Source organism: Bubalus kerabau, chromosome 19 (assembly GCF_029407905.1).
Source record: "Bubalus kerabau isolate K-KA32 ecotype Philippines breed swamp buffalo chromosome 19, PCC_UOA_SB_1v2, whole genome shotgun sequence".
NCBI lineage: Eukaryota > Metazoa > Chordata > Mammalia > Artiodactyla > Bovidae > Bubalus > Bubalus kerabau.
In genome coordinates this window covers 11,997,830-12,022,717 of record NC_073642.1, presented here as the reverse complement: position 1 = coordinate 12,022,717, position 24,888 = coordinate 11,997,830, and the positions used below count along the sequence as shown (strand labels likewise).

At 38.5% G+C, this 24,888-nt stretch overlaps 1 long non-coding RNA gene across 1 annotated transcript in view; it reads right to left on the bottom strand.

The window, feature by feature from the left end:
- Positions 1 to 24,888, bottom strand: part of LOC129634100 (uncharacterized) — a 60,091-nt gene that overhangs the window by 5,704 nt on the left and 29,499 nt on the right. The window contains exon 4 of the long non-coding RNA XR_008705422.1: positions 133 to 379. This is a non-coding gene — a long non-coding RNA (uncharacterized LOC129634100). The remainder of the gene's footprint in view (positions 1 to 132; positions 380 to 24,888) is intronic.

The window sequence follows — 24,888 nt, the reverse complement described above, 5'->3', positions numbered from 1 at the left end:
CCTTTCTTGGATCTTCATAGCATTCCTGGACTGAAAGCCCAACACAAGTGTCAGTGCCTTCTAAGACTGTAACCTCTAAGTATTTTCCCTCCCACTAATCCACATTCTCACTCCAGTAATTTGTCATATTACCATTTTCGTGTTCCTCTCAGCTTATGGACCCAGAGACTTCTGCTCCTGGTAAACATATCTGCGTTAATGTCTCTCAAGATGTCTCACTGTCTTCAAATTTCAGGATGGGAATTTCCCTTGTCATGTCAGTTCTCCGATGGGTCTAAGAAAAGTTGTTGCTTTTCTTCTTGTCCAGCTTTTGCTTGTTAGAAATCTGGGAGTGACGATTTCCACGCTCTTTTTATGTCAAAGCTAAAAGCAGAATTCCCTAGAAAATAAGTTCGGAGCCAAATTGTGGAAAGGTTTATTCTGGAAGTTTGGGTTTGAGAACAACTGAAGGTTTTAAAAAAAGAGTTTGTAATATCCCAAGCATATGCAAAAGAGATATTAATTTGTAGTTATGCTAAAGTGGGCTAAGGTCAAAGGAGATGGTAGAAGGAAAGATCAACTGAAAAGTTACTGAAGTCTGTACAGGAAATGTTGAGAACTTGAGTATACGTAATAGAGTGGAAATAGAAAGAAAAGGTGGGCATGGGAAGAACTGCAAAGACAGACCAAATAAACTTAGTTTGCTTCTCATGGCATGTAGAGAGAAGAAAAGAGAAAGTAACCAATGAGGATTTAACAATTGAAGGCGGGGGTATTGACTTGCACATGTGCAAGGCACAGAAGAGAAGGCAGAACCTCGAAAGAGACATGCTGATATCGCCAGCCTGGAGAAACATCCATATAGAAAGTTCATCATGCAGTTGAATTCAAACAGCTCATTAAAAATATGGCAGCTGGAGATTTATATTTGGGAATTAGCTACATAAAGACTCTAGTTGAAGTTATGTGGCTTAATGCCTTAGTGGAGAATGACACAAAAATATTTCATTGAACAATATTTACTAATCATCTACTGAAAATTAAAGTGTGTACAAGTATTGTTTGCTCTCTTTCTTGCTCAATCATAAGCAAAAGCTATTTAAACCAAGATACAATTAACTGCTATTGAATAAAATATTATCTAATGGATGTTTTCTAATGTGGACCATGTTTTTAATGAACCTTCAATGGTGTCACATTTATCAGGATCAAATCTACAGCCAGAGGTATTAAGGAAGTAAATTTATAGACACAATTCATTGGATGTGAAGTTGACCATAACACACGGCTATTTTCATCCTGATACAACTAACCGTTGAACTGAAATGCACTTGGATCTTACTAGAAATATCAAAGAAATTCCCATATGATTGATATTCATAAATACTTTATCCATGAAAGGGGATTTCTTTTGAATTAGTATATTTTGGTATTTTCAAATTCTATGTGTTTATAAATATAAACAAACTGCAAATGAGAGTGATTAGGAAATAAGAGTAATTACACAGAGGAGTCATTTCTAATGTTGTATGTTCAGAGAACTTAAACATTAGTTCTAAATACAAAACTAAGATATTGAACATATTGATGCTATTGTGTTCAAACCCACTAATTAATTTGAAAATTCAAAGCAAAATTTTGGTAGACCAATGATTATTAACCAGCTGTGTTTCAAATCCATAGACTTTTGAATTTGTAGAATATTCGTTAATAATATACTCATGTATTTGGGTAGGTCCAAGTATTCAATGTTTTAGTCCAATGTCAATTTATAAATAGACATATCAACAAAGACGTATCACCCAGCATGGCTCTGTTCTATTTCTGTAAATTCCTGCTTGTCAGGTTTATAATTAGGCCCCGAACTCGTTCTAAAGCTATTCTGACTTTGCATGTCTAGAGTCCTTTCAGGTTTTGGAGATGGGCAAGTGTTGTCATGTAGAAGATGAACTACTTCCCTTGCAGTGGTACAATGCATTTCTGTATGAATTGATGCAGCCATAAGTCACAGACACTAATCTGGGTGCTCATGAAGAAAAGCTAAAAGTTAAAATCATTCGAGGTGGGATGCAAAGGCATACACATACACATTCTCATGGGAGGTTATGACTTCTGTGCAATGGCAGCCCATATATAAATATTATAGATTTATATTTTCAAAGCTGATGGCCTTACTATAAAATTGCATTTACAGTTATAGTTTATTTTTAAATAGTTCTTGAGTTAGTGAAATACCCTGTGCACTCAAGGATTTCAATGAAGCTCCTGACCAATCAGAACTCATTCACTGTTACACTGGAAAATGAAAGAAAGAAATCTTATGCCCATCTTGAAAATGATAGAAAGTACTAGGACTGAGACAAAGGAACTTTCCATTAAAGATCAGCTAGTTCTACATGACACAAAGCTGAAGAGTAAACATTTTCTATCTTAGCACATGTAGCTAAATGAGATTACACAAGTTTATAGGTGCCTGGAATTTTCAGTTTTGTTCCCTATAATGATCAAATGAAATAAAAACACTTGTTTTCTACTTCATTTGTAGAGAGGTATAAACATATTTTTAAAAAATCAACTGAAAGCAGAAGAAGGAGTTAGGAAGGGGAGGCAGGGCTCATATACTTCATAATACCAACACAAACCCTCCAAAGAGAGTGAACAGATTGCATGCTGTTAGGTCTATAATATTTTAAGTTATATATATTAATAACACCTAGTACTCTACTTATAGGAGGTATTCCCAGGTGGCCCAGTTGGTAAAGAACCTGCCTGCCAATACAGGAGATGCAGGAAACGTGAGTTCAATCCCTGGATCAGGAAGATCCCCTAGAGTAGGAAATGGTAACCCACTCCAGTATTTTTGCCTGGGAAATCCCATGGACAGAGGAACCTGATGAGCTACAACCCATGGGGTCTCAAAGAATCAGACACAACTGAGCATGCATCACATACACGCATACATATACTGTACTTGCAGATGAAAAGTGAGGGTGTTAGCGGCTCAACCAGGCTGCTCTGTCCATGGGATTCTCCAGGCTTGGAGTGCGTTGCCTGTCCTTTCGCCAGGGGATCTTCCTGATTTAGGGATAGAACCCAGGTCTCTTGCATTGCAGGCAGATTCTTTACCATCTGAGCCGCCTATAAATTTCATTTGAAAAAAAAATTGAACCCATTTCTGTATATTGAATTAACTCTACTGAAGACCTGGTAAGATCTCAAAATAAATTGTCTTTTGATCTACTTGACCATGAAAAACATGGTATATTTTCCTAAATATTGTGTGCATGAGGAAAACTTTTTCAAATATAGCATTTCTTTGTTTCAAAGATGTTTAAAAGGAACATTTAAGAATGTTAAGTAGAACACTAGATTAGAAATTAATGCAACATTATAAATCAACTGTACTTCAATAAAATGTTTGAAATATATATATAAAAATAATTGGGGGCCATATGGATCATACGAACAATGGGTTTTAATAAATAAAGCATGTTTAAGAAGCACTTACACATTTCTCTTGGTTATAAAAATACATACTAAGTTTTGAATATTTGGAAAATCTGGAAAAGAGCTAGAAAGCAAAATATAAAAATCACTTAAAATCTTCCAGCTGAATTACTTTTTATCATCTTGGTTCATATTCTTTGAATCATTTTTCAAGCTCTTTAAGCAGAGCAACAGTGACCATTAAGCATTTCACTTTTCTCTAAAATATTAATTTTTGTTTAGATAATTATATTTTATATTAATAACATAGCAATAAATTCTAGCTGAACACAAAAAGTGAGTTAGAAATTTTGACCAAAATTTCACTTTTGGGCTTCAGTTTTCAGATCATGTCAGAGCAGCTATGATCTTGCTGATCTAAAATAATGGAATCACTATCTTCACGGTCAGCTTCACCTTGTGTATTTGAAATGTTATCTTGAACATTATCTTAAATGATCCCACTTTCCTACCACCCATAGGTAATTGAGAGAGGACACATACTATTTGAGTAAAGGATAAATACTCAATGATTGGTGCTGACAAAAAGATAGATGTTTGTTTTGTACAGTGTCTAATAGAGAATCCTGCATCCTTACCTTCTTGAAAATACACAGGCAATTAGAATGGTTTCTGTTTTAATACATATTTAGAGCCATTGTTTAAATAAGTTTTCATTTTTCTTTCCTTCTCCTCAAAATGTGTGTCAACTAGTATAAATATTCATATGGGTTAACCTACCCAGTTTTTTTTTTATTGCAACCTCCCTATTTGTTTTTTTTATCGCCCACCCCTCCACCCAAGACTGCTGCAAAATGTCTGCCTCCCATTTATTTTACACCTCTTCTTGCTAAATTATCACTAGGTGTGAGCTTTAAAAATACATTCACAGACCACTCAAGTTGGGACATAAACATGTTTAATTCATTTGTCATTAGGCCCTGTGACACCTTGTCCCTTTCACTTCGCAGCCCTGGCAGCAGGCTAGCAAAAGTCCCTCTTTTCTGCGTGGGTTAGTTAAGATGTATCTGGCTGTTTTGCACTATCTTTAGTATGCAGGGAGCACAGAGATGGAGATAAAAGGCGAAATGTCTATCTTTGAGTCCTCTGCAATACCGAATAAGTTATCAACCCACTAACATGCATGTCTGAATAGACTCCTTTGGCAACAGTGAGATGTTATCTCCCATGACATGCGGATTCCTCCCTCATGTCAATCCGTGGAAGTACTAAAGGATAAACGTGCTAGTAAAATGGATGTGGCAACACCGCTGGGACTGTGAGAGCATCATATTTTCCCCCAGCTCCTTTTAAAAAAAATTTTCTGGCTGAGTCCTCAATATACATATAAATTAGTCAGTCTGAAGAACTGCTCGAGAATCCGTCTCTTTAATCTCTTGGAGTAGGCGTGGGGAATAGACTCTGTTTAATGCTCAGGGGCCTTGTTTTTTTTTCCTCTTCAGCTTCTCCATCCTCCTTCACACTCAGCCCACACAGATGGAACTAAGAAACATGGCACTGGAAGCTGGGAACCTGTGCTGCCTAATAAGCATGTGCTTGACTGTGGCTTCACCCAAGTGGACTAACCCCCAGCAAAAGCACGGGACTGTCCACCTGATGAATTCATGGTCAGAATCATGAAAATTATAGCTAGCATGGATGGAATAAAAGCCATATTCTGCCAGAGACTGTATAAGTGCATTACTTCCATATACCATTGGATCCTCCAAATAACCCCATGAAGCTGCATTTTATTTCCATTTTATACATAAGGTAATTGAAACACAGAGTCAAGTGGTGGTGGGTTGATTTTCAAACAGAATACTGTGGTTGCAGAACCAGTATTTCTAATCTTCTCTTCTATTGTTTATCTTCCTCCTTTTCAAAGCATATAGTACATTCTTTCTTCATTATTATCCAAGTTTTGCTATCCTTATACTTAAGGGCCCAAAACTGTGTAGCAAGACTCAAAGAATAGACCTGGAGTGAATTAGCAAACTCCCTCGTCTACTTAGTGAAGTAGAGATCAAGTCACTCACTCATCTATACAATAATAATGCATTTTAAGAATTATAAGAATACAACTGAAATAATACTATTTTATTTATTGAACCTGGATTGAGGTCTTATTGGACAAATACACAGAAGCACATGATACAGTTAGGTTTCTGGGCCTGGAATTAGAAAAGAACAAAGGTGTGAAACTTGAAGTTCTGCTAGTGAAATTCTGCTAGTTAATTGCCATTAGAAATATGTTACCTTGAATCTATATGTAAGGATCCATTCTAGGACCAAGAAATGCCACAATTAAAAATGAACTTTTGTTACTTTTGTTTTCAGGGGCATTGCCATGATATAATTAAAAATACAAATAGATGAATACCAATACTTGTATGCAAATCAATAAATCAATTTTTCTACCTATTTAGGGAAGGGAGATAGAAAAAGCAGAATGCATGCAAAAATAATAGTAATAGCTAATGGGAATCTGTAGTAGCATTCAATTAATTGCAATTATATTCAAGAATCAATTACTAAAATTTTTATCCTATATAAGGAACTCTGCTGGGCCATATAATGAATACAATATGTTTTAAAAATGTAATGCTATCTCCTGACGAGTTTGCATTCTCAATAGAAAAGAAAGAAAAGCTTTAAGAAATGGCAAGGGAAAAGAAGTATGAAAAACATAAACGTATCCATTCTGCAGAAAAGTTGAGGAACACAAAATAAAGTAGCAATTCAAAGAAGCTAAATTTCATTCTGAAAGATTCTTGGATGGAGAAAGATGAACTGAATTTTGAAAAAATAATCATGGGCATAAGCTGGAGGAGAATGCCAATGCTCTAAAAAGGTCATGTAGAAAGGGGGAGAGATTTCAAGAGATGTCAAAGGGCTGGCAATAAGGTTGGGATGGATAATTCATAACATGACAGTGTCCGTGAATACCACAAAACTAGGATAATCAATGCTAGATGTTGGGGGCGGGGTATAAATGCCAAAAGAGGAAGTTTATTGAGATCTAACAAGTGATAGGAAGAAAATATAGTTTTTGGAGCAGTCTATATGACTAATTTGGAGAAGGCAATGGCACCCCACTCCAGTACTCTTGCCTGGAAAATCCCATGGATGGAGGAGCCTGGTGGGCTGCAGTCCATGGGGTCGCTAAGAGTCGGACACGACTGAGCTATTTCACTTTCACTTTTCACTTTCATGCATTGGAGAAGGAAATGGCAACCCACTCCAGTGTTCTTGTCTGGAGAATCCCAGGGACGGGGCAGCCTGGTGGGCTGCCATCTATGGGGTCGCACAGAGTCGGACACGACTGAAGTGACTTAGCATAGCATAGCATAGCAAATGACTCATTGCAATGGGTTGATGGAAACATGGTGGAAGCTTTGTATAGAAACTTTGTTTCCTGGCAGGAAAGAAACTGCTATTAAAATCCATATGGCCATGACTCCAGACCTCAGGTGGAGTTTCAAGGATCAGTCAGACTCACCTTAGCCTGTAACATGACTGAGCAAAGTTTGCAAGCCTTTCTTCATCTGTTATGGGATGCCCAATACATGTGGACCTGCCCCTAGCACCTACAGAAGATAGAAGTGTTGTGTCATTTAGCTGCCAGTGATCACAGTTTGAAAAACTACATTATGATGTTGCATATATAGAAATATGGCTCTGAAAAATTAACTGAAGTGAGTCAGATTCTCAAGCCAGGAAAACAGTGCAAACTGGACTAGAATGCAGGCATGTCTGTAGTGCACACCAAACCCTCAACATGGTTACTTTCCATATAAGAAGATTAGATTCCTAATCCTATCTCTCTCTTTTCCTTCCCCATATATTAATAAATATTTGCTTAATGCTTTTCCATTTAAAAACTATGTGCCAACACTCATAAACTGGTAGATTACAAAGTGAATTCCCATTCTCCTCATTTCCCTGTGCCCTCTTTCCCTTCTCTATTTGCATTGGCATGAAAACTTCTATTTCCACTAAATGAGTCATTTGGGACAAGAAAATTAATTTATTTGAGCAAATGTATATAAACGTTGCTCAGAATAGAATCACAAAACTGCCCAGTATTTACATAAGGTCCTTATAATTGATGACCTTTTTATAGTTTTGTGTGAAGAATTCAAGGAGCTGACTAAGAAGCTACATGGGAAATATCAACATGATTAGAAATACAGGCTCACCTCTTGAATTCCAATTCTGTAGTGACGCATGGTGAACCTATAGGAGAAAAATGGCCATGGAGTTCCTCCACCCAACAATGCAGTCTTCACCCTGATTGCACTGAATGTCAGCTGTCTCCATAGTTTGAAAGTATTAAAATGATGGTAGTCAGTATTGTTAATTACAAATGTTTGATTACTTTTTTTTTTTCCCCCACACTGGGAAATAGCTAACTTGTAAAAAAAAAAAAACCAAGACATTTGTCCTGAGTTTGCTTTCAGTGGTACATTCTATTTACATTATAACTAATCATCTCCACTGTGTGACATTTTCAGGCTAACTGTAGATTTTTTGTACAGAATGAAAAACACTACTTCTACAAGCTCATGGCTAAGCAAAGCTCTTATTTTATGGATCAGAGAATTCCCCTCAAGATTAAGACCTTTCATTTTGCAATATTGCAGATTCTGTACTTCTTTAACAAAGTTGGGGGGAAAATCATGATTTGGACTTCAAATTCTTGACAGCAGTGGGTGAAGTTTTCCAGGGGAAAAAGAAGCACACCAAATAAAAGTACCACAGATTTATCCAAACATAGATGAATACCCTGATAGAAGAGCAAGACACTTGAAAAAATTAATAAATAACTTGGGGAATAAAAGCTATTTTGGACAGGAATTAACTATGTGAAACTTACATCATTATAAATGACACTTTATTTTGGAGAATTAGAAAAGCAAAAAAAAAAATACAGTATTATTTCTTAGAGAATTTAAAAGCTTTTCAAAAAAGAAAGACATACTTTAAAAAATTAAGAACAAGCAAAGAAAGGTAAAGGAGAAGCAAAAAAGCACAGGCAATTTTCAATGAAAGTAGATGAGAGTCTGGTAAGTTTTTCTTCATCCATTCTTGACAAGAAGCTCAGGAAAAGTCAGAAAAATAAATTTGTTTACTGCCAAAAGTGATAACAGAGCAAAGCTCAAAGACTAAGGAATGTGTGCCTGCCTGGTGGTGGTGATGGTTTGGTTGCAACCCCACGGACTGTAGCTCACCAGGCTTCTCTGTCCATGGGGTTTCTCAGGCAAAAATACTGGAGTGGGTTGCCATTTCCTCCCCCAGTGTGACTGCCTACAGGTGGACAAATCAGTGCCCTAAATATATAGTGATAAAGCTTGTCTAAGGAGATATGGAAGCAGATTTTTATTCATATACTTGTTAAGTCTTCAGTAGGACATCGAATGCCTCTTTTGGTAAGGACCTGCCCTCTGGAGGAATAAACATGTGTAAACTGCCTGACAAAGACAGGGTCTGGCCCTCAAGAAGCTCCCAGTTGAATGAGTAAGGTCGAAAAGTCACTCCCAAATTAATACAACTTGTTGGTGTTATTCAAGTGCACAGGCCATTGTGGAACTAGAGAAGAGGAGCCCCCATCTACTCTAAAGAGCTTCCCTCAGGTTCAGAGGCTGATTCACCTTTGCTCTTGCAGAAGCATGAACATTATTAACTATTTCCAGGAGGGGAATGAAAGGAGGATGTTGACAGACTTTCCACACTGTGAGAAAATCCATAGAATGAAATGAAGCTGATATATGATTCTAAGGACCAACTGAATAGCCCTACTGTTTTCAATATTCATAACATTTATTTATTAATAAAAGTTATTCATATCCATCATTAATTATTGGGAAAGTTATTAAAGATAAAGAGAAAAATGACTTCTACTTCAGTCACACTATTCACTGCTGTTATTAGTCTCTGCTCAATTTTTCTGAACCATACCTAATATTGACCCCTAAACCTATACTGCTAATAATTGTTAGGAAGCTTTTTATATTTCCTAAGCAATCCCCAAAATATTTTTCTACATTTACACTGAGAAGAACCATGGTTTTTTTCCCTCAAGTCTGTGTGTGAGATGCTGATGTTTCCAGGATGAAAGATGTGCTGAGTAATCCTGGAGACAGTCTCACTGATTTATCAGAATACATTTGTTTTTACTATCCTGCTATGCACTATCTTATCAACATATGCTTTATCTCTCCAAATAGTCTAGTAGTGTTTGTGTGGGCTGGGATTGTCTCTTAAAGTATTTGCATTTTCTATGATATCAGTATAGTGCTGGGCATATAGTCATTGTCAAAAGTCATTGAAAGATTGATCTGTCAGATCTCAGACTTGGGTAAGAATTTAATGGCATACCCTTGGCCTCGTATGCTCAGGGCTTGGCACTCAGCTTAACTGGCTGTCGATGAACAGGGATTAGAAGCACAGCCACCTGGACCTTCACCCATGAAATCCTGGGACTTGCATGTTATAAACCTTTTAGACTCTTTCAAAGTTAGAACCATAAATTACCTAATTCTTAACACCAATTACCATTATTTGATCCCTGAAACACTTGCATTAGTTGACCCCAGACTTCAGTGAGCTCATATCTGAACCTGAGTTATTATCCTTCTTTTTTATTTTTCCAGTGTTCCAAAGGGAAAGTACCCTGAGGGTGGCCTTCCCCCTGAAGTGACAGTATGATGTAATGGCACTCAGGTCACAATGTCATGGACCATTGTCCAGAAAGCGATAACCCCCTTGTCCACCAATCCATCCTTTAATGCTGAGGTTGGATTCAATCTGGCCAAATGGTAAGTGGCCCGCCAGGCTGAGATATTTACCCCAAACTGTCCACACAAAGCTATTTTGAGAACCCTGGGCAGCATGAAAAATCACAAAGCAGTGGCAAAACTCAACGTGATGCTTTTCTGCAGAATTACTGTGACAGAATTTGTTTGCTGCTTAAAAAATAAAATAAGCTTTTTTCTCTCTCTTCCCCTCCTCCCCTCCCTTAGGGCATCAGCTTGTGTCTGTGTGTAAGTTCTGGGGTCTTGGGTGTCAAATGTCAGGCCTTGTACTGAGCTGTCAAAGAGAAGAATGGGCTGAGATGATTGATGACTGGGAGGCCTGAAACCCAAACCTCCACTGCAAATGCTTCTTTTACAAAAAAGCTGGGGCTACCCACAGTGCCTATATTCAAGGTCACTTCGCATGCCATTACACCCACCGCGTTCGACTCCCAACAAGCCACGCCATTCACAAGGGGGCCGACTTCTCCTCTGAGCCCTCTCCCTCTCTCCCTTCCTGCCTCCTCTGTTCCTCTCACAAGCCCTTGCCCAAATGTTGGAATACTTAATCCAAATAAAATTAAAAAAAAAAAAAGATAAACAAAAAGATAGGGTCTTTTTGTTTTGTTTTGTCTTGTTTTTCTTCAGGCTACATTTGCTCTGAGAAGCCCAGGGCTGGAGCTTTCTGGAGCACAAGTCAGATGACAAGATTATTAATGGGAGCAGGGCAATGTCATATCTGATTTCATGCATATTCATGAAGGGAACCACACAGCTGGGACCATGCTCTGTGGAAAGGGGAAATAAAGAGCCCTCTACCCCCCACCCCAGGCATGAAGAATGTCATTGTGGAGATGAGGAGCCTCGCTGGAAAAGTTTAAGTGACTGTATCCTTTATTTTGAAAAGAGGGAATAGAATTTGTAGAAACAACAACAGCAACATAACAAGTTTTGGCTACTTCAGTCAAACTAAGGGACTAAATTCTGCTGTAGTACCTCCTGCCTAAAATCACCTATGTGGAATCTCTCCCAGTGGAAGTAACAGAGGAACAACCTTTGCAAATGGAGTCAACAAAGGAAGTAAATGTGATGAGAACAAAAAAAAAAAAAAAAAGAAGAAGAGAAGGAGAGACTGAGAAGAAAAAATAAAAGAAATCAATGAACACAAAGAAGTTCATCATGGCCATTAAAACATGAAATATTCTCATAACAGAAGAATAATTGATTAGTTATGAATTAAACAATGTAAATTTTGAAGAGGGATAGATTCTAATTGGTTACTAGAACCGAGATCAAACCTCCTTTCAGAGCCAATAAAATGATCGCTGGTAAAGCATTTACCATCCTTTTGTAGCACAGACACACATGAAGAAGCTGTGCCACAGTGCCACGTGGAAAGTTCCACCTTGTATCTCAGAGTCTGCTGATCACAGCTGAGAGAATAACCAGAGGAGAACATGAACCACAAAGTCTGATAGATACCTAACTGGAAAAAAAGAAAGTCCTCAAGAGGCCATAGCAACACCTATAAAAGAACACCTGTTGCAAAGCTCTTCCTTTGGTTACCCAACCTAGCCCAACAGCCACGGGGCACAGTGACCAGTTGGAAGAGGTCAAAGAGCAGATGTCCCCAAATAAGAAAGACAGTTGTATCACATATTTCCCCTTCCCAATTTATGAATCGCCTTAATAGTTCACACTGTGTACTCTCTATAGGTGGGACTTCCCAGGGGGGTCAGTTGGAAAGAATCCACTTGCCAGTGCAGGAGATGCAAGAAACATGGATTTGATCTCTGGGTCAAGAAGATCCCCTGGAGTAGGAAATGGCAACCAACTCCAGTATTCTTGCCTGGAAAATTCCATGGACAGAGGAATTTTCTGGTGGCCTAGTCTATGGGGTTGGAGAAGGCAATGGCACCCCACTCCAGTACTCTTGCCTGGAAAATCCCATGGATGGAGGAGCCTGGTGGGCTGCAGTCCATGGGGTCGCTAGGAGTCAGACACAACTGAGCGACTTCACTTTGACTTTTCACTTTCATGCATTGGAGGAGGAAATGGCAACCCACTCCAGTGTTCTTGCCTGGAGAATCCCATGGACAGAGGAGCCTGGTGGGCTGCTGTCTATGGGGTCGCACAGAGTCGGACATGACTGAAGTGACTTAGCAGCGGCAGCAGCAGTCTATGGGGTAGCAAAGAGTTGGACACAACTGAGCACACGCACACCACACACACTCTATATTGTAAAGAATTCTCATGCAACTTCACCTCAAGTTGTCAACACCATAAAAACAATAGTAACGGTTGGATTTAATAACAGTGTTTGAAATCAGACCAACCCACCGTAAAATAGGGGCCGAAATACTCTACTTTCTTCTCCTTCCTCAATCTGAGCACTCTTTACCAACACATGGGGCTGTTTTTAAATGGCTCTCATCCCCTTAGGACGGAGAAGGCAATGGCACCCCACTGCAGTACTCTTGCCTGGAAAATCCCATGGATGGAGGAGCCTGGTGGGCTGCAGTCTATGGGGTCGCTAAGAGTCGGACACGACTGAGCGACTTCACTTTCACTCTTCACTTTCATGCATTGGAGAAGGAAATGGCAACCCACTCCAATGTTCTTGCCTGGAGAATCCCAGGGACGGGAGAGCCTGGTAAGCTGCCATCTATGGGGTCACACAGAATCAGACACAACTGAAGCGACTTAGCAGCAGCAGCAGCAGCATCTCCTTAGGAAGCTTAGAGAACTGGATGTATTCGATAGGCTTATCAATTAGACTAAGAAGTTTAACGATATTTGACCTGTGCAAAATCTATACAAATGAATAAATTCAAAATATTTATTTTGAAATAACAAACACAGAGTCGTTCACTGCAATGTTATTGATATCAGCAGAGAAAAGAAAAATAGAATGAAAAAAAAAATGAATTCAATGTTAAATCATAGACAAATGATTAAGTACAAGACAATGCATCAACTGGAAGCAATCAATTGATATTTTCATATTCTGATCAATTTTTGATAGGAAACAGGGCAGGCTACTATATTTAGATGATTTATCTTGAAATTATGTAAATGAAATGTTATCTCAGAAATTTTGAGTAAATGTCAGTCATTGCATAATAAGACTCATTCGTGACATTGCAAATTGAGATAAAATAATAAATAGGCATCTATCCATTTACTATTTCCCATAAAATGATAAAACAGGTGACAGTAATCTGAGTCAATGAGTCACTCCCTCCCATGCCTCTTTTCTTACTCCCAGTTAACTCCATTTGGGAAATACTGAATGAGTGGAAGGGGAAGACAACAAGTAGTCATTATTAATTTGTAGCTTTATATAAATAAATGACAATTAACTCCAGCTTTTCTTCTCAAGTAACTTTGAGTAGAATGAATACTTTGGCAGAAGATATAATATTTCCCATTTTTGTAGGTGTGAAAAGTGACTGCTTTCCCCTTCTTTCTCTTATTTATACCAGGTATCAAATAAATATTTCTTTCAAACAATGTTATGAGTTACAGACCCAAATTTAAATCAATACAAGGTCAAAGCTTGAAGTTTTGTGTAGCTAATAGTTTTTCCTTTAAATTTCCTCAAAAAATATAGGCACTGTAGTTAAATTATATTAAATGGTTTATATTATACCTTTAGTAATAAATATTAAATGTTTAAATACAAAGCTAAAAATACACTAGGCTTAATAGAATATGAAAAATGTACTAGACAACATAAAATTTATCAACTTTAATTATTTGTGTTTAATAATAATGGGGATCCCACTGGGGAAATACGTCCTGGAATTTTGCTCCCCTTCCCACCTCCTTCCTCCAACCTCTCCACCCCCTACCCCCTCCCACACCCCCTACCCCCTCCCACACCCTCCACTCCCCAACCCCCACCCCCACCCCCACAACTACACTCCCTCCCACTGTCAGGGCAAAGGAACATCAGAGAATACTAAACAGTGTCAGTATGCATTCCGCAGTGGCTCAGCAGGTAAAGAAACTGCCTGCAATTCAGGAGATGCAGGTTTCATCCCTGGCTCAGGAAAATCCCCTGGAGGAGGAAATGGCAACCCACTCCAGTATTTTTGCTCAGAAAATCTGTTCTGAAGGTGCCCCTGGCTGGGAGGAGCCTCAGGGAAGCATCCCTAAAGGAGCAAAGTCTTGGAGGCTGTGCTAAGATTTGGACAGTGGTTGCCTGGAACAGACTCAGGACCCAGGCAGCAAGAGAGGCCGAGGCAAAGCCTGGGTCTGACTCAGACACACCTGCGAGGTAGAGCAGGCATTTAGCTGGAAGCTGGAAAAGTACCAGTAAATGAGGACGACACAAATACCAGAAAGTGCAGAACTGGGCAAGAGTTGTGAACTGAGAATCAGGCAGAGCAGGCCAGACAGCAACAGGCAAGATCAAGTCTGAAATCCACAGGAAAGGTGAGGCAGCCCACGGTCCCAGCCAGGAAGCCCCTGAGCTGTGGTTCTTAACCTCAGCTGCACAGTAAAAATACCTGGGATGCTCTTCAGTTCAGTTCAGTTCAGTTGCTCAGTCGTGTCAGGCTTTTTGCGACCCCATGAATCACAGCACGCCAGGCCTCCCTGTCCATCACCAACTCCTGGAGTCCACTCAGACTCATGTCCATTGAGTTGGTGATGCCATCCAGCCATCTCATCCTCTGTCATCCCCTTCTCCTCCTGCCCCCAATCCCTCCCAGCATCAGGGTCTTCCAATGAGTCCACTCTTCGCATGAGGTGCCCAAAATATTGAAGTTTCAGCTTTAGCATCAGTCCTTCCAAATAACACCCAGGACTGATCTCCTTTAGAATGGACTGGTTGGACCTGCTTGCAGTCCAAGGGACTCTCAAGAGTCTTCTCTAACACCACAGTTCAAATGCATCAATTCTTCGGTGCTCAGCTTTCTTTACAGACCAACTCTCACATCCATACACGACCACTGGAAAAACCATAGCCTTGACTAGAGGGACCTTTGTTGCCAAGGTAATATCTCTGCTTTTGAATATGCTATCTAGGTTGGTCATAACTTTCCTTCCAAGGAGTAAGTGTCTTTTAATTTCATGGCTGCAATCACCATCTGCAGTGATTTTGGAGCCCAAAAAAATAAAGTCTGACACTGTTTCCTTTGTTTCCCCATCTATTTGCCATGAAGTGATGGGACCCGATGCCATGATCTTCGTTTTCTGAATGTTGAGCTATAAGCCAACATTTTCACTCTCCTCTTTCACTTTCATCCAGAGGCTTTTTAGTTCCTCTTCACTTTCTGCCATAAGGGTGGTGTCATCTGCATATCTGAGGTTATTGATATTTCTCCCAGCAATCTTGATTCTAGCTTGTGATTCTTCCAGCCCAGCATTTCTCATGATGTACTCTGCATATAAGTTGAATAAGTAGAGTGACAATATACTCTTAAAACCTACCAAATCGAAGCCCCATCCCAGTCCAGTTAAGTCAGAACCACTGGAGGTCCAAGGCCAGGTGCTAAGCCTCAGTCGTGTCCAACTGTGTATGACTTCATGGACTATAGCCTGCCGGGCTCCTCTATCTATAGGATTTTCCAGGCAAGAATACTGGAGTGGGTGGCCATTTCCTCCTTCAGGGGATCTTCCTGACCCAGGGAATCAAACCTACATCTCTTACATCTCCAGCATTGGCAGGTGAGTTCTTTACCCCTACCACTACCTGGGAAGCCTATGAGGTCAGGAGCTGATACTTTTTCAAATTTCCCAATGTAAATTTGGAGCTTGCCGGTTGCTGGCTGAGGGTGAGCAGGTGGTTGGGATGACTGCATAGAAGGATCATATATCTCCAAGGGAGCTTGTGGTCAGGCTGGAGGTGGTGGGCAGTTTGCCCCTGATTTTGCTTTGTTCTTGGTCTGCAATCTGCATCCACCAGTTGGGGGGTGAGAGAAAGGTGGTTACAGGCATGACTACACCACTCATTCAGATTTTACCCATTAGTATCTTTACTCAAGATTATGCATGAGACAGATAGTTCCTGTAGGTTCTATAGTTAACTAAACCTGTGAGTGGACAAGAAGGGTCTAGAATTTGAAGGCAAATGTGTTTCAATGCTGTGCCCATGATTGAAGCCACTAAGAAAGCCAGCACCTATGTATCGCAAAGGTAAGGGTGGACCATCCTGACTATAATTTCTTAAAATTAACCAACCCAGTATTTCTTATATTCCTTATACGCCCCTGATGGCAATAAGCTTCAGCAATAAACGTCTGCTTGTCATTATGAGGCAGGTACCTGTTCTATGTTTTGGCTTTCTCATCTGTCAAACAAGGATTACCAAACTAAGCTGTCTTAAAATAAAATACAGTGATAGTTGCAAATTGTTTTCAAAACACGAGCTGGAAATAATCTCATTTAAATATGTAATAGCAATGCCTTTCTTAGCAACAAATGTTCAGTTCAGTTCAGTTCAGGTCAGTCGCTCAGTCGTGTCTGACTCATTGCGACCCCATGAATAGCAGCACGCCAGGCCTCTCTGTCCATCACCAACTCCCGTAGTTCACCCAAACTCATCTGCACTGAGTCGGTGATGCCATCCAGCCATCTCATCCTCTGTTGTCCCCTTCTCCTCCTGTCCCTAATCCCTCCTAGCATCAGGTTTTTTCCAATGAGTCAATTCTTCGCATGAGGTGGCCAAAGTATTGGAGTTTCAGAATGGCTAAAAATTAAGACCCTGGCATCAGTATTTTTCTGGAGATTTGTTGGCATATAGGTTTCAGGAATGGCATTGTGATGAGTGGCTCAGTTTATATGTAAGTGAGATATTATCAGTTACTTAGAGTGATATATACCAATGTGAATTTTAAAAATGTCTATGGCACACCTAAGATCCTCAGACCCTCAAATTCTTCTGTGCTTTGCCTATGAAGATTTAATAAAATGTAGATGCTGGATAGCTCAGTTGGTGAAGAATCCGCCTGCAATGCAGGAAACCCCAGTTTGATTCTTGGGTCGGGAAGATCTGCTGGAGAAGGGACAGGCTACCCACTCCAGTATTCTTGGGCTTCCCTTTTGGCTCAGTTGATAAATAATCCACCTGCAATGCAGGAGACCTGGGTTCGATCCCTAGTTTAGGAAGATCCCCTGGAGAAGGCAAAGGCTACCCACTCCAGTATTCTGGCCTGGAGAAGTCCATGGACTCTATAGTCCATGGGGTCTCAAAGAGTCGGACACAACTGAGCAGCTTTCACTTTCACTTTCAGACACTAGAAATCATCCTAACTTGTCATATCATAACTACAGTGTTGGAAAGATAAGCAGTACTCTCCCTGTCCTCGTACATAGATGTGAATATATTAAATAAACTATATCTGCCCATTGTACAGATTAGTAAACTAGGCTTCCCTGGTGGCTCGGATGGTAAAGAATCTGTCTGCAGTGCAGGAGACCTAGGTTTTATCCCTGGGTTGGGAAGACTCCCCTGGAGAAGGGAATGGCTACCCTCGCTAGTATTCTTGCCCAGAGAATCCCATGGACAGAGGAGCCTGGCAGGCTACAGTCCATGGGGTTGCAAAGAGTCAGACATGACTGAGCGGCTAATATTTTCACTTTCAATTCTCAAACTAGGATTCAAAGGACATTTATTAACTTTCTCATAAACAATAAGTGAAAACCAGAATTATCCAGGCTCATCTGAATCCAACACACAAGCTTGTCTGACGTCATCTCTATGTCATTAAGGAAATCATATTTCTTTATATAAACAAATATCCTTTAAGCATGTTTCTTACAATATTTAAAAATGATACAAAATAAAAGTTTGTGATTTCTATCTAAAAATATATTTTCCTTTTTGCTTCCTTCATATAATTATGGATTCTATACATATTATATTTAGAAAAATTCAGAAGAGAATTTTTACCTAATACTTTCTTCTTCGTAGTAGAACCCTGACAATTATCTGGATACCTAGACATCATGAATGAAAACTATATTGCTCAGTTTCCCTTGTATCTAAGTGTGGCCATGTGATTAATTTCCAGACAGACAAATATAAATTAAAGTGTGCATAACTTTCTAGGAGTATTCCAAGAGAAAGGCATGCTTTTTTTTTTTTTTCTTCTTTCTTTTCTTCTCCCATTTGCTGAAATACAGATGTGGTTGATGCTAGAGTGGCTGTCTTGTGCCATGACATAGACACTACACGTTAAGGATAGTAAACCGGGAGGAGAATGGAGTCATCATCGTATTCTTGGATTACCTATGTTTACAAAGGCTATTGTTCAAACTGGAGATAGGCAAACTACAGCCCACCCTTCCAAATTCAGTTCACCATCTGTTTTTGTAATTAAAGTTTCACTGGATCACACTAATGCCATTCCTTTAGATAGCATCTATAACTGATTTGATGGAGAAGGCAATGGCACCCCACTCCTGTACTCTTGCCTGGAAAATCCCAGGGATGGAGGAACCTGGTAGGCTGCAGTCCGTGGGGTTGCTAGGAGTCAGACATGACTGAGCGGCTTCACTTTCACTTTTCACTTTCATGCATTGGAGAAGGAAATGGCAACCCACTCCAGTGTTCTTGCCTGGAGAACCCAGGGATGGGGGAGCCTGGTGGGCTGCCATCTATGGGGTTGCACAGAGTCGGACACGACTGAAGCGACTTAGCAGCTTAGCATAACTGATTTGATGTCACAAAGGCAAAGTTGAGTAGTTACCATCATATGGCCTGCAAAGCCTAAACTGTTCACTGTCTGGCCCTTTACAGAAAATGCTTGCTGACCCTGAGATTAGACCACCATTCATTTAGATTTTCTGCCACTCAAAGCTAGGACTAATTCAAGCTAATATGGAGGCCTTTGATAATGCCATGCTAAAAAATTGAAAAAATTTCCAGGTGACAGTAGGGTACCATAAAAGTTTTACTTATCTATTTTTAGTATGTTGTATTAAGGTATAGTTACACATATTTAAGGAGTAAAATTGGATCCATTTTGATAAAAGTGCATTCCTGTAGAAGCCGTCACCACAGATAATGAACATATCCATCACCACCAAACATTTTCTCAGCACCTGTAGTAATCTGTCATTTCTGTCACCCCCATCCCAGACAGCCATAAAATGTCTTCCTGTTTGTATGTTCTAGCTTTTTTAAAAAAATAAATCATAGAGAGTATGCATTTATAGAGTCATGCAATATGTTCCCTTTTTGGCCTGGTTTGGTTCACACAGCTGAATAATTAAGACTTATCCTTAGTCTCCTGTTCTTGTGTGTTTCATAGTTTATTTCTTTTTTTCGTTTAATTTTGCTTAATATTTTATTTTATTGTATGGTTAGAACATAATGTGTTTATTCATTCACGTGTTGATGTTATTTGAGGGTTTTCTTTCCTCTGATATTTAAGACTGAAATGGCTAGGTTGTATGGTAGGTGTTGGTTAATTTTTTTAAGAATATGTTAAACTGTTTTCCAAAGTAGTTGTACCACATTACATTTCCAACAAAGCTACATATGGAAATATCAACTCTGCATATTCTTACCAATGCTTGATACAATCAATCTTTTGGGTTACAGTAAAGTAAATAGGTTTGTAATTGTATCTCATTGTAGTATGAATTTGTATTTCCCCGATGACTAAACTTTCCATATGCTTACATACAGTACTACTCATCTTTTATTTGGCAAAGTAGATTCAAGTATTTTGCTCATTTTTGATGGGGCTGTTTGACTTATTATTGAGTTAAATATGTGTGTGTGCTTAGTCGCTCAGTCATATCTGATCTTTGCAATCCCATGGACTATAGACTGCCAGGCTCCTCTGTCCATGGGATTTTCCAGGCAAGAATATTGGAGTGGATTACCATTTCCTCATCTAAGGGATCTTCCTGCCCAGGGATCAAACCTGTGTGTCCTTCATCTTCTGCATTGCAGATGTATTCTTTAACCACTGAGCCATTGGGGTGTGTGTGTGAAAGTCGTTCAGTTGTGTCCAACTCTTTGCAACCCCATGGACTACACAGTCTATGGAATTCTCCAGCCCAGAATACTTGAGTGAGTAATCTTTCCCTTCTCCTGGGGATCTTTCCAACCCAGGGATTGAATGCAGGTCTCCCACATTGCAGGCAGACTCTTCACCAACTGAGCTACAAGATGGCTAAGTTGTATGGTAGGTGTTGCACATTGAGTTTTACATATATATATATATGTGTATATATATATATATATATATAAAGCTGTTTTAAATATATGAATATCTCTCTAAGCATTGCTTTAGCTTCATTTCATCAATTTTGACATTTTCTTTTTCATTCATCTAAAATATTCATCTAATTATCCCTGTGGTTTCTTTTTTAACCTCTGAATTACTAAGTAGAATATTTAACCTCTAGATATTTGAGGATTTCCCAAATATCTTTGTTATTAATTTCTAATTTAATTTCTTTGTGATTGAAGAGCGCACTTTGTGTTATTTCAGTGCTTTTCACTTTACTGAGACTTTTATGGTCTAGCATATGGTCCATCCTAAAGAATATTTTATGCCACCTTGAAAAGAGTATATTGTGGTGTCATCAGATAAAGGATAACATAACTGTCACTGAGGTCAAAATGGTTGATAGTAATATAGGTCTTTTATATCACTGGAGATTTCTCTCTCTTTTTTTGAGATTAGAGTATTAAAATATCATCATTGATTATGTTCTTTTCACTTCTATCAGATTTTCATTCATGTGCTCTGGAGTCATGGCTTATTAGATGCATATACATTATATTTATTACATCTTCCAGAAATATCGAGTTCTTGCAGGATTTCTTTGTACAAAGTCCAAAATATTGTCTAATATTTATATATAGCTACTTCATTTCTCTCATGGTTTATTATTTCCATTGTATGTCTTTTTCTATTCTTTTATTTCTACTTGTTTGTGTCATTAAATATAAAATGTGTTTCTATAGACAACATGTGGTTGAACATTGCCTTTTTAATCAATCTGACAGTTGCTGATTATTTTTATTGGAGGAAACCTATGTGCAGGTCAGGAAGCAACAGTTAGAACTGGACATGGAACAACAGACTGGTTCCAAATAGGAAAAGGAGTACATCAAGGCTGTATATTGTCACCCTGCTTATTTAACTTATATGCAGAGTACATCATGAGAAATGCTGGGCTGGAAGAAGCACAAGCTGGAATCAAGATTGCCGGGAGAAATATCAATAACCTCAGATATGCAGATGACACCACCCTTATGGCAGAAAGTGAAGAGGAACTAAAAAGCCTCTGGATGAAAGTGAAAGAGGAGAGTGAAAAAGTTGGCTTAAAGCTCAACATTCAGAAAAGGAAGATCATGGCATCTGGTCCCATCACTTCATCGCAAATAGATGGGGAAACAGGGGAAACAGTGTCAGACTTTATTTTTTTGGGCTACAAAATCACTGCAGATGGTGTTTGCAGCCATGAAATTAAAAGACACTTACTCCTTGGAAGAAAAGTTATGACCAACCTAGATAGCATATTGAAAAGCAAAGACATTACTTTGCCAACAAATGTCCATCTAGTCAAGGCTATGGTTTTTCCAGTGATCATATATGGATGTGAGAGTTGGATTGTGAAGGAAGCTGAGCGCCAAAGAATTGATGCTTTTGAGCTGTGGTGTTCGAGAAGACTCTTGAGAGTCCTTGGACTGCAAGGAGATCCAACCAGTCCATTCTAAAGGAGACCATCCCTGGGTGTTCTTTGGAAGGAATGATGCTAAAGCTGAAACTCCAGTACTTTAGCCACCTAATGTGAAGAGTTGACTCATTGGAAAAGACTCCGATGCTGGGAGGGATTGAGGGCAGGAGGAAAAGGGGATGACAGAGGATGAGACACCTGGATGGCATCACCGACTCGATGGACATGAGTTTGAGTGAACTCCAGGAGTTGGTGATGGACAGGGAGGCCTGGCGAGCTGCGATTCATGGGGTCGCAAAGAGTCGGACAGGACTGAGTGACTGAACTGAACTGAATCCACTTATATGTAATATAATTACTGATGTGATTGAATTTATATCTGTCATGTTACTATTTGGTTTAATATCTCCCATGTCTCTCTTTGTTACTCAGATTCTCCTTTTCTCCTTTGTTATTATTATATATTATATACATATAATTTTATACATATTTAATATAAATTATATAAATCTTGTTATAATAATATATGATGTTTTATATATATACTTTGTATTATATATGTATATTTGGCATTATACATAGTTTATATATATTTGGTATATATGTATGTGTGTATATATATATAATTACAAAAGCTAAGATCATTACAAAGGAGAAACAGATAAAGAAACAAAAATTATAAATAACAGTATATCAAATAGCAATATGGCACTTATGTACCTATATCACCATTTTCATTTTCACTAGTGATTACATACATATGGTTAATTATTTTCTATGGATTACATAATATCACAAATTAGATGAATTCTTATAAGATATAGATACTTTGTTACAGTATATCTTCATTTCCTTCATCTTTATTTTTACTGTTAATGTCACATGTATTATTATTCCTATATCTTGTAAATTCAATTATACTGGGTTATAATGATTGCTTTATGTAATTGTGTGCCTTTGAAAGAAGGAAGTGAAAACAGAAAAAAATTATGTAATCTTGTATATTTATCCACATATTTATCATTTCAAATTCTCTTAAATTCTTTCTGTGGATTTTAATTAATATTTGATGTCATTACTTTCAGACTGAAGAAATTCCTTTTGCATTTCTTGTAAAATAAGTCTTTGTTTACCTGGCTTATTTTAGCTTATGAAGGTGAATCTTTCTTTTGCTAAAATAATTAAAAATAACAACTATATTTTAATTACACCACACATGGTTTGATATCATATATTTTTACTAAAAATAGTTTCTAACATTCCTCATGATTTTCTCCTTGACCTATGAACTATTTAGAAATGTGCTAATTTTCAGATATGTGGGTTTTCCTAAGTTTTTTTACTGGTTTCAAATTTAATCCTTTTGTGATAATACTCCATATGATTTTGATCCTTTTATACTTAATGTGAATTGTCTTATACCCTAATATATGATCTGTTTTAGTGACTGTACCATGTGTAAGGTGCACTTATTGGATACAATGATTGAAAATATTAATTAGAACAAGGTACTTGAAAGAGGTTTTAGGTCTTCTATTTTCATACTGATTTCATCTAATTTTATTAATTCATGAGAAATAATGAGAAGTAACAGTTATTAAAGTATGCTACAATAGTTTTGAGTTTATCTGTATCCTTCTGTCATTTTTCATTTATTGTCATGTGAAGCTGTTTTCAAAGATCAAGAAGCTGTATACAGTCAGCAAAAACAAGACTCGGAGTTGACTGTGGCTCAGACCATGAACTCCTTATTGCCAAATTCAGACTTAAATTGAAGAAAGTAGGGAAAACCACCAGACCATTCAGCTATGACCTAGATCAAATCCCTTATGACTATACAGTGGAAGTGAGATATATATATTTAAGGGACTAGATCTGATACATAGAGTGCCTGATGAACTATGGATGGAGGTTCGTGACATTGTACAGGACACAGGAATCAAAACCATCCCCAAGAAATAGAAATGCAAAAAAGCAAAATGGCTGTCTGAGGGGGACTTACAAATAGCTGTGAAAAGAAGGGAAGTGAAAAGCAAAGGAGAAAAGGAAAGATATACTCATTTGAATACAGAGTTCCAAAGAATTAGAAGGAGAGATAAGAAAGCCTTCCTCAGCTATCAGTGCAAAGAAATAGAGGAAAACAATAGAATGGGAAAGACTAGAGATCTCTTCAATAAAATTAGAGATACCCAGGGAACATTTCATGCAAAGATGGGCTCGGTAAAGGACAGAAATGGTATGGACCTAACAGAAGCAGAAGATATTAAGAAGAGGTGGCAAGAATACACAGAAGAACTGTACAAAAAAGATCTTCATAACCAAGATAATCATGATGATATGATCGCTAGCCTAGAGCCAGATATCCTGAAATGTGAAGTCAAGTGGGCCTTAGAAAGCGTCACTACGAACAAAGCTAGTGGAGGTGATGGAATTCCAGTTGAGCTATTTTAAATCCTGGAAAATGATGCTGTGAAAGGGCTGCACTCAATATACCAGCAAATTTGGAAAACTCAGCAGTGGCCACAGGACTGGAAAAGGTCAGTTTTCATTCCAATCCCAAAGAAAGGCAATGCCAAAGAATGCTCAAACTACCGCACAATTGCACGCATCTCACACGCTAGTAAAGTGATGCTTAAAATTCTCCAAGCCAGGCTTCAGCAATATGTGAACCATGAACTTCCAGATGTTCAAGCTGGTTTTCGAAAAGGCAGAGGAACCAGAGATCAAATTGCCAACATCCGCTGGATCATGGAAAAAAAAAGAGATTCCAGAAAAACATCTATTTCTGCTTTCTTGACTATGCCAAAGCCTTTGACTGTGTGGATCACAATAAACTGGGGACAATTGTGAAAGAGATAGAAATACCAGACCACCTGACCTGCCTCTTGGGAAATTTATATGCAGGTCAGGAAGCAACAGTTAGAACTGGACATAGAACAACAGACTGGTTCCAAATAGGAAAAGGAGTACGTCA